The 13,558-nt window shown below is 34.3% G+C and overlaps 1 non-coding gene across 1 annotated transcript; it reads right to left on the bottom strand.

Moving 5' to 3' along the window:
* Window positions 1–11,751: 11,751 nt before the first annotated feature.
* LOC141624583 (small nucleolar RNA R71) lies at window positions 11,752–11,858 on the bottom strand. Its single transcript, XR_012534388.1, has one exon. It is a non-coding gene; the product is annotated as a small nucleolar RNA R71 (small nucleolar RNA).
* Between the last annotated feature and the right edge of the window lie 1,700 nt (window positions 11,859–13,558).

The following is a 13,558-nucleotide window of genomic DNA, read 5'->3' as shown; positions in this document are numbered from 1 at the left end:
CTTTAATTTTTTTACTATTTTTTTACCACGTGTTATTGTGCTGTTAGTCTGATGGTATTGTTATTCTGGTGTTATTGTGATGCTATTCCGGTGTCTTTTTGATTTTTTTACTACTTTGGTTTTTTTACTCTTCTTTTTTTCTCGTGTTATTGTGCTGTTATTGTAGTGTTATTGTGGTGTTATTGGAGTGTTATCCGTGTATTATTGGAGTATTATTCTAGTGTTATAGTGTTTTATTGTAGTGTTATTATCTTGTGCAACTTCAATTTTCAATAGATGCAGGATAGACTAATTAATGCGCATATAGTTTCACAATAGAGATTGGAAAATATATATAATGAATTGAAACATAGAAGTATTTCAGATCCTTAATTATAAAGGATTGAAAAAACGTATCGAATAACAATAGACAATACAACCCAAGCTAGACGGGTGAAAATTAGAAATCCCCACAACTTGTAAGCAAACAACGACAAAAATTAATCTGGCATTGAGAATAACTCACATGTACAATAAGAGGTATAACCTCCGTAATTCAAATTAGTTAAACAAGCTCACACAAGAATCCAAACAAACAAAAAGCAATAAGTCAGAGTTTGATTTCTGCTAAAGCATTGACATGGAATACATCACATGCTTGAATGTTTGGCGTCGTCCTTACTGCAATTTCATTGACACCAATTTCAACATCGTCGCATAAACCCGACTACATTAACAACCACAAACAGTACGGTCATCAACATTGATCCAATTCCAGCCGCATTTGATGTCGGTGTCCAGTCCGTTACCTTTTCGCGCACCATTGAACTGCCAGGAGCCTCAACTGACTTGGGGTCATCCCGACTCCACACGTTCTACTTGATTCCGAATCCGACACTCGACTCACCTGAGTCCCGCATCACCGTAAGAACCACCACGAGCGGAGCAGCAGCTACCATTGAGCCGCAACACCGTGTTACCACCAGAATAGCGACCAATCCATGATTGGTTCTTTCAAAAACTCATTCCCTTAGACGGAGAAAAAATTAATATAGAAATTAATAAATACAGAAACATGATGCTGCAGAATAGGAAACTTCGAGATTCCTGAATCAGTACAACATGTCAAAAATTGAATAAATCAAAAAGATAAAACTCGGTATTTGTTTGTGCGAAGAAGCTTTCTTGATAAATTGTGTTTATGTGAGTCGTCTTCAATTTCCTTGAACAATTATTGATAACTTTCATTGGAATGTGTTTTTAGGAAAAAGATTTGGGATTGTGATTTCAGATAATTAATAGAAGAGAGAAAAAGAAAAAGTAAACAGTGAGGCCCAGGTGACTGCTTAAAAAGTCGCGCGTATTATTTATTGTTAGTTTCTTCGTGTAATCTTAGCCGTAAGATCTTTTTTATCTAGTGGTCCAGATTTCTAAACACACAAACTCACAACTCACCATAAGAACCAAACTCACGAGATCCCGCCTATATATATATATATATATATATATATATATATATCAAATGAGTCCCTCCCTCAAGTGTGAGTCCATAAGTTCACTTTAGAGCCATTGAATGAGGGAGATGGAGGGCTGAGATTGTAAGCAAAAAAAAAAGGAGATTAATGTCTAATTAAACACTCCCCCTCTCTACTTTACTAATTCACATTAATCAAATATTACTCCACTATATAACATTTATTTTTCCACTCACTTCTCACTCATTCACACAATTTATTTTTCTACTCCCTCTCTAAAACCCAAATTATTTCAAAACCCAAATAAATAAAAACCCTAAATCTTCCACCACCCACTCCCACCATCACCATCCCACCCGACACCACCACCCACAACCCACAACCCACCACCCGACGGCCCACCAGATCTGCCGCCTTCTACCACCTCTGTCACCCCACCCGCACACCCACCCTCCTCTCCAGCCGGCTCCACCCCCACGCACCCACCACCCCCATGCACCCACAACACCACTCCCTTCCACCTCGCACCAACGACACCACCAACCAATGTCTTCCCCCCCGCTGTCTTCTCCTCCTTTTTCGATTTTCAGTGCTGCCATTTTTTTTTATAGTTTAGTGGGCTGGGTTGGCTGGTGGTGGTGTTATTGTTTTGTTTTTTCTTTTTCTTTTTCTTTTTTTCTCTTCTTTTTCCTCCTTTTTCGATTTTCAGATCTGGCTAGGATGGGTGGTGTTTTATTGTTTCCTTGTTGCCTTTTTTTTTTTATATAGTTTAGTGGGCTGGGGTGGCTGGTGGTGTTGTTATTGTTTTGTTTTTTCTTTTTCTTTTTTTCTCTTCTTTTTCCTCCTTTTTCGATTTTCAGACCTGGCAATTTTTTTTTTATGTATAATTAGTGGCCTGGGAATCTGGGATGGGTGGTGTTTTATTGTTTTCTTTTTTCTTTTTTTTTTCTCCTTTCTCTTCTTGCTTTCACGATCAGTTTTTTTTTTTTCGTGTGTATATGTATATTATATAACTTTTTTCCGGTAGTAAATGTTTTTTTTATTTTTTTTCAGATTTTGTTTATATTTTTTTGTCTTGTTACATGCATTTTTTTTGGGTGTTAGTATGACATTAGGTATATTTTTTAAATTTTAGATATAAGTTTTTGAAACTAAATTTGATTTTTTAAAATTTTAGATCTCACATAATATCATTTTTTTCTTTGTTAAAGTTACATTTTTCTCTATTATTAAAGTTACACTTTTCTCCAATAAAATTACACTTTTTTCTAATAAAATTACATCTTTCTATGTTAAAGTTACATTTTTCTCTATTGTTAAAGTTATATTTTTTCCCATTAAAATTACACTTTTTTCCATTAAAATTACACTTTTTTCCACTAAAATTACACTTCTATAAAATTATATTAAAAGGGTAACTTTAAAAGGCCACGTAGACAAAGCCACATAGGCGAAGAAAAAGCCACGCGTGCATTAATTAATGCCACATCTATAAATCTATATAATCTATACTATATAGTTAAAAGACAACTTAATATATTTAATTTTTTGCCATGTAAGATTATCATAATTAAATTCTATTAATTTATATTGTTAATATTAAGGCTACTTTAATAAATTTATTAAAATTCATTATAAAGTTTAGTAATATTTTTGTTTGGAAACCATAAGATCATGATTTAAATTATAAAAATAAATCAAGAATTTAGTCTCATCATTTAAATCATTCAATTTATTCTCCTTAACCATAAATATAGTAGCTAAAAGGTCTTATATAGTAAATAAAAAATATAATAATTTGGATTATAAAGTTACTAATATCTACAAATTTATAAATATAATTAAAAGGAAAACCAAAATATCTATCATCATCAACATGTCATATTTTAACTATATAGTTAAGAGGCAACTTAATACATTTAATTTTTTGCCATGTAGGATTATCATAATTAAATTCTATTAATTTATATTGTTAGTATTAATGCTACTTTAATAAATTTATTAAAACTCATTATAAGGTTTACTAATATTTATTTGTGTGTGGAAACCATAAGATCATGATTTAAATAATAAAAATAAATTAAGAATTTACTCTCATCATTTAAATCATTCAATTTGTTCATCTAACTCCTCTTTAACCATAAAGATAGTAGCTAAAAGGTTTTATTTATGGTAAATAAAAAATCTAATAATTTGGATTATAAAGTTACTAATATCTACAAATTTATAAATATAATTAAAAGGAAAATCAAAATATCTATCATAATCAATATGTCATATTTTAATTACATACAGTGGCGTCTAAGACCCCGTACAATCACGGGCGGAGGAACCGGGCCTCCGGCTTTGGACACAGAATTTATAAGCTTTATCGATAAATTTTAATACAAACATCGAAGCATAGTACACTTGTACTTTCATATTTGGGGCCTCATTTTTTTACGGTGCACTGGGCCTCCGTTTGTTTCAAGACGCCCCTGATTACATATACAAGATAACTTTTTTAATGACTTTCATGCGAAGTGGAGTTTGTAAGAAAAAAAAATTAATAATAATAATAATAATAACAATAATAATAATAATAATAATAATAATAATAATAATAATAATAATAATAATAATAATAATAATAATAATAATAATAATAATAATAATAATAATAATAATAATAATAATAATAACAATAATAATAATAATAATAATAATAATAATAATAATAATAATAAAGCAAATCTTTTACATACCATTTCTCATTTTCCCATACTTAAGTTTATATTAAACTTCATAATAATGAAATATGGATGCTCAAAAGTCATGAACTTGATCTTTATTTATACCTATATTAAATTTGATAATAATGAAAAAATAATATTTAATAGCCATAAAACGCATTCTCAATTGTTTATATATTTTTTATGAAAGGCAAAATTTGTAAGCAAAAAATTTCTTATCTCTATCGTTAGTAGAATGGTTTGTGCGTGTCACCGATATTATTAATTAATTTTTTTTATTTTTTATTGGAAGTTTCATTGGGTTATAAAGTGTTCATCACATTTTCAATTTCGCGTATGTGTTTGTTTTGTTCTCATTTAGGTGCTCTCAAGATTATTTATTGTGTTAAACTCTTCCAAGGTAAATATACTTACATCTCTACGATTTGATTATTATTCCCTCTTTTTTTCATTACTTACGGTGAAACTAAGTTAATAACGATAATATTGCATAAAACAAATTCCACTATTATTGTGTTACTTTTTTTTAATAGGTATGATTTATTGAAGAAAGAAGATTATAAGGAGAAGAGAAATACTAAGATTGCTTAAACAACTATATTTTAATTTTGTGAGCATTTATTATATATATTTTGAAATATCACAAAAACTCCGGAGAGACGGTCTCTCAATAGCGTTATTGAGACACCTCTCACATGATGTGGTGAGGACCCACTGAATTTCTTTTTTCCCTATTATGTCTCCCACTAAATTAGTGCGTGGGAGACTGTCTTTCATGAGACCTACTGTTGAAATATATGGCTAAAAGGTGGAAATTTAAGGGGATGACATAGGATTTTTTGTATAATATTGTTTAATAGGTGAATTATTCGGCAATAATGATCCAATTGTTTTTCAAGTTGTTGCTGCTTTAAAATTTTTAGTTCCGCAATTTATTATTATATTAGCTTCAATTTTATGGGGGTATGAAATGTTAGTTTTGTGATAACATTTCTAATTGTGTGTTTTATGTTATTTTCAGAATTGTTGAATTTGTGAGGGTGCTCTATCTTTGGAGATCTTTGTTTGATAATATAATTTTGTTTAATTTGATTATATGAATACTTATATTATTAATTCATTTTATCTTGCATTGAGTTACTTTAGTTTTGATAGGGGTATCTTAGTATATCTAATGTATAAAATTTTAATTTCTGATAAAATGTTGTATAAAAGACTAATTGAATTTATATAACCCTTAAAACATGAAACCCGTAAATTGAATTGATCGTAGTATGTTATTGTATTAAATCACTAAAGTATTACACTAGAAACAGAACAATCCGTGAATTTCACGGGTCACAAAACTAGTTTATCTATTAAAATTACACTTTTTTCTGTTAAATTTATGTTTTTCTCTGTTATTGAAGTTACACTTTTCTCCATTAAAATTATACTTTTCTCCATTAAAATTACACTTTTTTCTATTAAAATTACACTTTTTTCTATTAAAGTTACACTTTTTCTGTTAAAGATACACTTTTATCTATTAAAATTACATTTTTATCTATTAAAATTACACTTTTATCTATTAAAATTACACTTTTTTTCTATTAAAATTACACTTTTTTCTGTTAAAATTATACTTTTTTCTGCTAGAATAACTCTTTTTCTGCTAAAATTACACTTTTTCTGTTAGAATTACACTTACTTCTATTTGACTAATGTTACACTCTCAATGGGCTTGGTCATATTCTCATTGGCCTTATGGACTAATGTTACACTCTCAATGGACTAAAATTACATTCTCAGTGGACTGAAAATATACTTTTCTTGACTAAAATTACATTTTACTGGACTAAAATTACATTCTCCAGGACTAAAATAACAATTTCATTGGACTGAAATTACACTTACATGGACTAAAATAACACTTTTTGTTGTTAAGATAACACTCGTAAAATGCTAAAATTACAATAACTTGTGATAAAATTACAAAAATTCAAAATATTATTCGTCAAAATCACTCGGAAAAGATTGAAGTTAAACTTGTAAAACGCAAAATTCTCGTAAATATTCCTTAAAATTACACTTTTTTGCTGTTAGAATTATACTCGTAAAATCCTAAAATGTCGAAAACTTGTCTCGAAAAAAAAAATGAAAAAACCGAACCAGGAAAAATGTTAACAAAATTTTCACAAACTTTGAAGTATAAGACAAAAGGTAGTGTTAATTGTGTATGATAATGAATTAGTGAAAGTATTACTAAACTAGAGAGAGAAGTAAATTAATTAGTGTTAAGTGTGTTTCTTACTTTGAATCTCAACCTTCCACCATGCATGGTCCAAGGGTTGTGCAAAGGACTTATGGACTCAAAGTATATGAAGGGACTCATTTGAACTTTACACTCGTATATATATATATATATATATATATATATATATATATATATATATATATATATATATATATATATATATATATATATATATAATTTAAACAAATAAGTGTATCTAGCTAGGTAAAGAAGTGTATCTAGTAAGGTAAAATAGTGTATTTAGCTAGGTAAATGAGTGTATCTAGCAAGATAAATAAGTGTATCTAGCCAAGGTAAATAAGTGTATCTAACAAGGTAAATAAGTGTATCTAGCAAGGTAAATAAGTGTATCTAGCAAGGTATAAGAGTGTATTTAGCAAGGTAAATGAGTGTATTTAGCAAGGTATAAGAGTGTATTTAGCAAGGTAAATGAGTGTATTTAGCAAGGTAAATGAGTATGTCTAGCTTGCTAGAGATGTGTATCTAGCAAGGTAAAAAAGTGTATCTAGCAAGGTAAAAGAGTGTATGTAGCTTGTTAGAGGAGTGTATCTAGCAAGGTAAAAAAAATGTATCTAGCTTGCTAGAGATGTGTATCTAACAAAGTAAATAAGTGTATCTAGCAAAGTAAAAGAGTGTATGTAGCTTGTTAGAGGAGTGTATCTAGCAAGGTAAAAAAGTGTATCTAACTTGCTAGAGATATATATCTAGCAAGGTAAATAAGTGTATCTAGCAATATTTAATGTTGAAACCTATGACCGACCAAAAAAAATGTTGAAACCTATGTTACATTGCATTTTATCCTTCTCAGATGAAATGTATCCTTATACATCAGACCTGATATCCTATGTTACATTGCATTTTAATAAATACTTCCTCCGTCCTAATTATTTGTTGAAACGGGGTGAGTACTCCTTATAAAATTAAAAAGGTAGAGTGGAACCTGCTGAGGAGAGAGTATCCTTATACAAACCAATATATTGGATACATTTACATTGTACTTTACTGTAGATACACAAACCTAGCTACTGGCTACAACCTAATACCCACTACCACAACTACCATTAGATGCCCCACACCACCACCATCATAGACGCCTCGCCTCCACAATCTTTAATGTCGTCGATTAGTTGACGTCGAACGAACATCGCCGCTCTCACAGACAATAAAGTGACGGCACGCCGAGCAACACCGCACTCACTACGCCGACCACTAGTGCCACTCCCACCACAATGCCATCACTCCATCTATTAACTACCAATCAACACTTCGCCAACCACAACATCAACGTTACCCTTACCACCACCACTCACCTCAGTACCCCACCACCGAGACAACGGTAACATTAATCCGACCACCTCTGGTTTTCCCCAAAGAAACATCAGTCGCTGGAGCTCAACTCCGACGCCGCGCGCTTCCCTCAGTCACACCTCTCTTCGTCATCCTATGTCGTTGTCCTTTCACCGATCCAAACCCCACGAAATAAAAATCCCCAAATTATAACCGACAACCAGTCTGCTACGCCAATTCGAAATCTAACCTAAATCAACAAAAAAAACGAAGCACGAATTCGGAAAACTAACTGCTCCGGCAATGTTGTTGGACAAAATAGAGCCAAAAATGAATTTCGTCGACCTTGTTTAAGGTTCGTTGTCAGCATAGGGGATCAATACAAAGAAGGGCAACGGTTGTAGTGGGCGAATTGGAGTGTCATCAGAGGTGGTCGTTTGAGTGACCGGCATCAGGGTGGTCGGCGAGAGCAACTGGTGTCCGGTGATGGTGGGTTTAGAAAAGAATGAGGGAGCTAGGTAGATAGGCTTAAGGTTGGGTTTGCAGTTTGAGATGTTTTGACTTTTAGTAGGGGGAGAGTGTATAGAATTGATGTCAGCCGTTGATACGTTCCTTGTCAACTTGAGATCTTACAGTTCTTGCTTAGTTCGTAGGTTCGCACCGAACTTTGAGTTTGCACGAGATCCTATTTCTATATATATATATATATATATATATATATATATATATATATATATATATATAGGCAGGATAAGGTGAGAACGAACACTCGGTGAAAACGGTGAGAACGATTCACTAACCTTTTATTGAATAACAAAAACCAACTACACAATTCAACGCCATCAAACTAACTGACCCATTTGTTATGTTCACATTCCAAATTACCCCTTTGACGCCCAACCTCACTTATCCCCAATATTCGTGTTGCTTTCGCCGATTACCGGAGCCAACCGGCGACATTCTCATATGACCACCGTGCTTTCAATTCCCTCTGTGGTGGTCCTGTCTCTCGGGTATCTCCGCGCACACCTGAAGATACCCACTTTCACGCCTCTCATAACTCCACTCTCTCGTTGCTATAGCTCCGGCAAGAATTCCGTTCGGTCCAAAAGTGTACCGTACAATGGCGTCCAAAGAAATTGAATTAAAATGAATGAATGCCATTTGAGATCTCCTCCTCGTCATCACCTTTATTTTCTCCCTCCAACCATCTTCTATCGGAAATCAATTCACATCTCTGATCGAATTTTTTCTCGTGTCAAACCTGCTCATCTGAAGCACGTCAATTCTTAATGACTACAGGTATTGTGTGTATCTGGTTGTTGTCGACTACATGTATCTACACTATTGTTTTATGTATCTAATCACTACTTTGATGTATCTACCATCAATACACAAAATTAGTTTATAGGTACACTAAAATTGGTTTGAGATACTTTATTATAGAAACCAGATACATTAATATGGATCTGGGTTCATGATGTGACCAATATTTGAGCATATTTAGTCCCCGAATTAGCCTCGTTCCTATGCTTTTTAGTGCATATTTGGGTCATTTACTATCTTTAGTCCTTTGTTTTGCATATTCTTTGAGGTTTTGTTCCCTTGGTAGGAGAGGAGTGCAAACCTTGCATTTTCGTGGCAAAATAGAGCTAAATTGATCGAATATAATGACCAAGCATCAAAGTAAAGACAAGACTAGAAGGCCTTTGTAAATAATGTAGTAGATGGGCAATGATGAAAAAGATCCTTGCATCCCCGACAAAATCCCGGAGGATTGTTGGAAGAAGAGAAGAAGGAAAGAAGAAAAAGCTCACTGGACTGGAATCCGCTCATCCCAGCATCAGGCCGCTCGTCCAAGAGCCAAAATCCGAGCGTCCCAGCACCAGGCCGCTCGTCCAAGAGCTCCAGAATCCGCTCGTCGCACACACCAAGCCGCTCGTCCACCACTTCCACAATCCGCTCGTCCCGACCCTTTGGACGCTCGAATTGTTCTCCAGTGCAGTCCGGCTTCTTCTTGTTCTACTCGGGATGCGCATATTTTCGAAAGACTAGCAAAAAGGAGACTCGCATCTTTCTTCGAGAGGAGCATTTCCTCAACTTTTCTAAAGGACTTAATCGTCATTTAAGCCCTTAGTAACCCTAATTTGTGCACCTAATCCCCATTATAAATACCCCATTATACTAATTAGATTATCATGTTCTTCTTATCAATCTTTAGTGTAGTCTATATTATTCTAATCTCTCTTTAATCTTGTAATCAACTTTTAATCAAGTATTAATACAAATCTCATTTCCTTAATTTCTCTATTGTTCATCCTTTATTTTGGGTAATTGAAGATTATTTGGGTTTATTTGAAGGATTGACAACCTTCCAATCATTCATCAAGTACTTCTATTATTCTTTGCTTATTATTTTGGAATCATCATTAGGTATAATTCTCTTAATCCCTTTTTAATTATTGTTAATCATCTTTACTTATTCATCATGTTTTGCTTTGTTGATATGATTGACAACCTTGTTAACATGTTAAACTTGATAATGAGTGAGTAGTTTCCTTAACTAAGGTTAATGGGGAATTAGGAGAAACCAACATGGGGAATAATTCATGCTTAATCTAATATGTTCACATAATTTATTTGCTTGCTTGTTGTGATCTCAACTTATGCACATGTTATGTTTGATGAAATGCGAGCCTATGAATCCTTGCATTTTTTACCCATCACTTACCTTTTCAATGAGACTTGTAAGACATAAACCAACTCGAGTCTCATTAGAGCATGCATATAGTTGAGTAGGGAGGATTAAGTCGACTTGTAGGTGTTGTACAATCTAATCGATTCGGCTACGGGACCCAAACCTTCCTAGGATTGTAAGATATAAACCAACTTGATCCTATCACAACAATAATTGCTTGCTTATAATTTGAGAATATGTTTGTATGATCAATTCCCATGAATCCCCTATGAACCCATGAAACCCTAGTGATTTTAATCAATTGTTTACATCTCATTTTAGTCATCTTTCTTGTTTACTTTTATTGTTATTTAGTTTAGTGTTCTTCTTATCTCAACCCAAATTGTGACACCCCTAGACACCACTACTTGCAATCGAAAATCTTACATCAATACCCGTCCCTTGGGATCCGACCTTTACTTGCCTCTTTACTAGTAGTAGAGTTGTTTGTGAAGTTATAAATATTGTTTTGGTCTAGGTGCTCCTAATGACAAGTAACCGAAATCTAAGCTCAAAGCGGACCGACCAAAAATGGCGCCGTTGCCGGGGACGGTGTTAACTTGATTTGATTTTCTTTGATTGTTATTAGTTGTGTCTTTCTTTGCCTTGGGGAAGTACAACTCCTCAAGGTTTGTTCTAATTGTTTTCGAGTTGTTTGATATTTTGCATGTTTTGAAGATCACAAGGTAACTTGTTACCCATTGATCACGAAATTGAAAGGACTTTGACAACCAATAGAGGACTTGCTAGAAATACTTTGAGAGGTATTGGTGAGGTTGTAGATATTCAACCAAATACTATTGAGTTCATCAACCCTTTTGCAAGAGAAGGTGAGGATAAACCAACACAAAATCAACCACAAAATCAACCCACAATGCCTAAGTTTCATCACATTCTATACCAACCGAGGAGAACCTACCCAATGGTACTCCCACACCACAACACTTAACCGGAAAATTTATAGCAAAATCCGCATTTATCCAATTAGTCGAAAGAAGCCAATTTGGGGGGATGCCTAGTGAAGACCCTCATTTTCACATGGAGACTTTTTGTGACTATTGTGATGCGATTTCACAAACCGGAGTGATTCAAGACCAAATTCGATGGGTCTTATTTCCTTTTTCTCTAATTGGTACCATGAAACAATGGTTAAAGAGCCTTGATAAGGCTACTATTGGAATTGACTCATGGAAGAAGTTGGCTCTAGCTTTCTACAAAAAGTTCTACCCCCCGGAAAAGATTAACATGCTAAGAGCTCAAATCACGGGTTTTAAGCAAAGGGACGAAGAATCTTTGTATGAAGCTTGGGAGCGATTCAAAGGAACTTGCCGCTCATGTCCTCGTCATGGACTTAGCGAGTGGTTCTTGGTACAACAATTTTGGAATGGTCTTTATGAAGACTCCCGAAACATTCTCAACATGGGATCAAATGGTATGTTCACCGAAGTTGACGATAATCAAACTTGGAACAAGATTGAGGAAATAGCGGTCCATAATTCACAATATAGTAGACCTCGCAAGGCTACTAGAGGAGGAAAGTATGAAGTGGACTCTATTACTCAATTGGGTGCTCAACTTAGTGCTCATATTGATACCATCAACTTGAAGTTTGAAAAGGCTATGGCTAAGCTTGAAGAAGCCTCAAAATCACCAAAGCAACATGTTAATGCCATGGTAACATCTTCATCGATTCCAAGTGGAATATGTGACAATTGTGGAACTTTGGGACATGACCAAAGTGAATGTAGGGGAACAAGTGAGCAAGTGAATGCTTTTCAAGCATACAAAAGTGGTACCCCTTATTCCAACTATTACAATGAAAACACCAAATTCCATCCAAATCTCTCATACAAAAGTCAAAATGTTCAAAACCCTCAACTGACATACACCCCACCTCCAATGAGAAACCAAAATCAAAGACCCTTTTACAACCAAAACCATACCAAAATCAAACTCTATACAATCAACAAAATGACCAAGGTTTTGATGTTCAAAAAGCAGTCCTCCAAATGCAAAAGAATCAACAAGAATTTTTCACTCAAATGCAAAAAGATAGCCAAGCAAAAGACATCACCATCAACAACATCCTAACCCACACAAAAATGTTGGAAACTCAAATGACCCAACTAGCATCTTCAAGTTCTCAAAGACAAAAGGGGCAATTACCACCTCAAAGTAATCCCCCAAGACATGAAACTGTTAGTGCCATCCACTTGAGGAGTGGTACACGATATGAAGGGCCAAAGAAGAAAGTTGAAGTTGAAGTTGTAGAGGCTAGTGACAAGGAAAGAGTTGTGTAAAACTCTAGAGAAGAAGAACCCACCAATCAAGAAGTTTCAAAGAAAAATGAAGAAAAGGCCAAAGAGAAGGACCCCATTGTGATTAGACTTCCATTCTCGAGTCGTCAAGCTAAGCCTAAGTTTGATGACCAACTTAGAAAATTCATGGAAATTGTGAAGAATTTAGAAGTCTCAATTCCTTTCACGGAATTGATCAATCACGTTCCGGCCTATGCAAAGTACATGAAGGACATCCTTACAAAGAAGAAATCAATCCGGAAGCTTGATACTATTGCCTTCACTTAGGTGAGTAGTGCCATCCTTCAAGGGAGTTCACCTCTAAAGCTCAAGGATCCGGGAAGTTTCTCCATTCCATGCACTATTGGTGACACTACAATCAACAAAGCTTTATGTGACCTTGGGGAAAGTGTTAGTGTCATGCCATATTCGGTTAGCAAGAGGCTAGGAATGGGAGAACTCAAATGCACCAACATCACGCTTCAAATGGCGGATAGATCGACAAAGACACCTTTAAGGGTATGGAAAAATGTTCCCGTGAGAATTGGAAAATTCTTCACCCCGGTGGATTTCGTTACTGTTGACATGGAAGAAGACTCCAACATTCCTATTATCTTAGGAAGACCCTTCTTGCACACCGCGGGAGCGATGATCGATGTGAAGCATGGACAGCTCACCTTTGAAGTCGGAGATGAAACCATCATTTTTAATCTTGACAAGACCATGAGAGCTCCCCAATTGCATGAGCCATGTTT

Source organism: Silene latifolia, chromosome X (genome assembly GCF_048544455.1).
Source record: "Silene latifolia isolate original U9 population chromosome X, ASM4854445v1, whole genome shotgun sequence".
NCBI classification, from domain to species: domain Eukaryota; kingdom Viridiplantae; phylum Streptophyta; class Magnoliopsida; order Caryophyllales; family Caryophyllaceae; genus Silene; species Silene latifolia.
The sequence above is the reverse complement of the archived record's forward strand: the minus strand, read 5'-3'. Positions and strand labels throughout refer to the sequence as shown.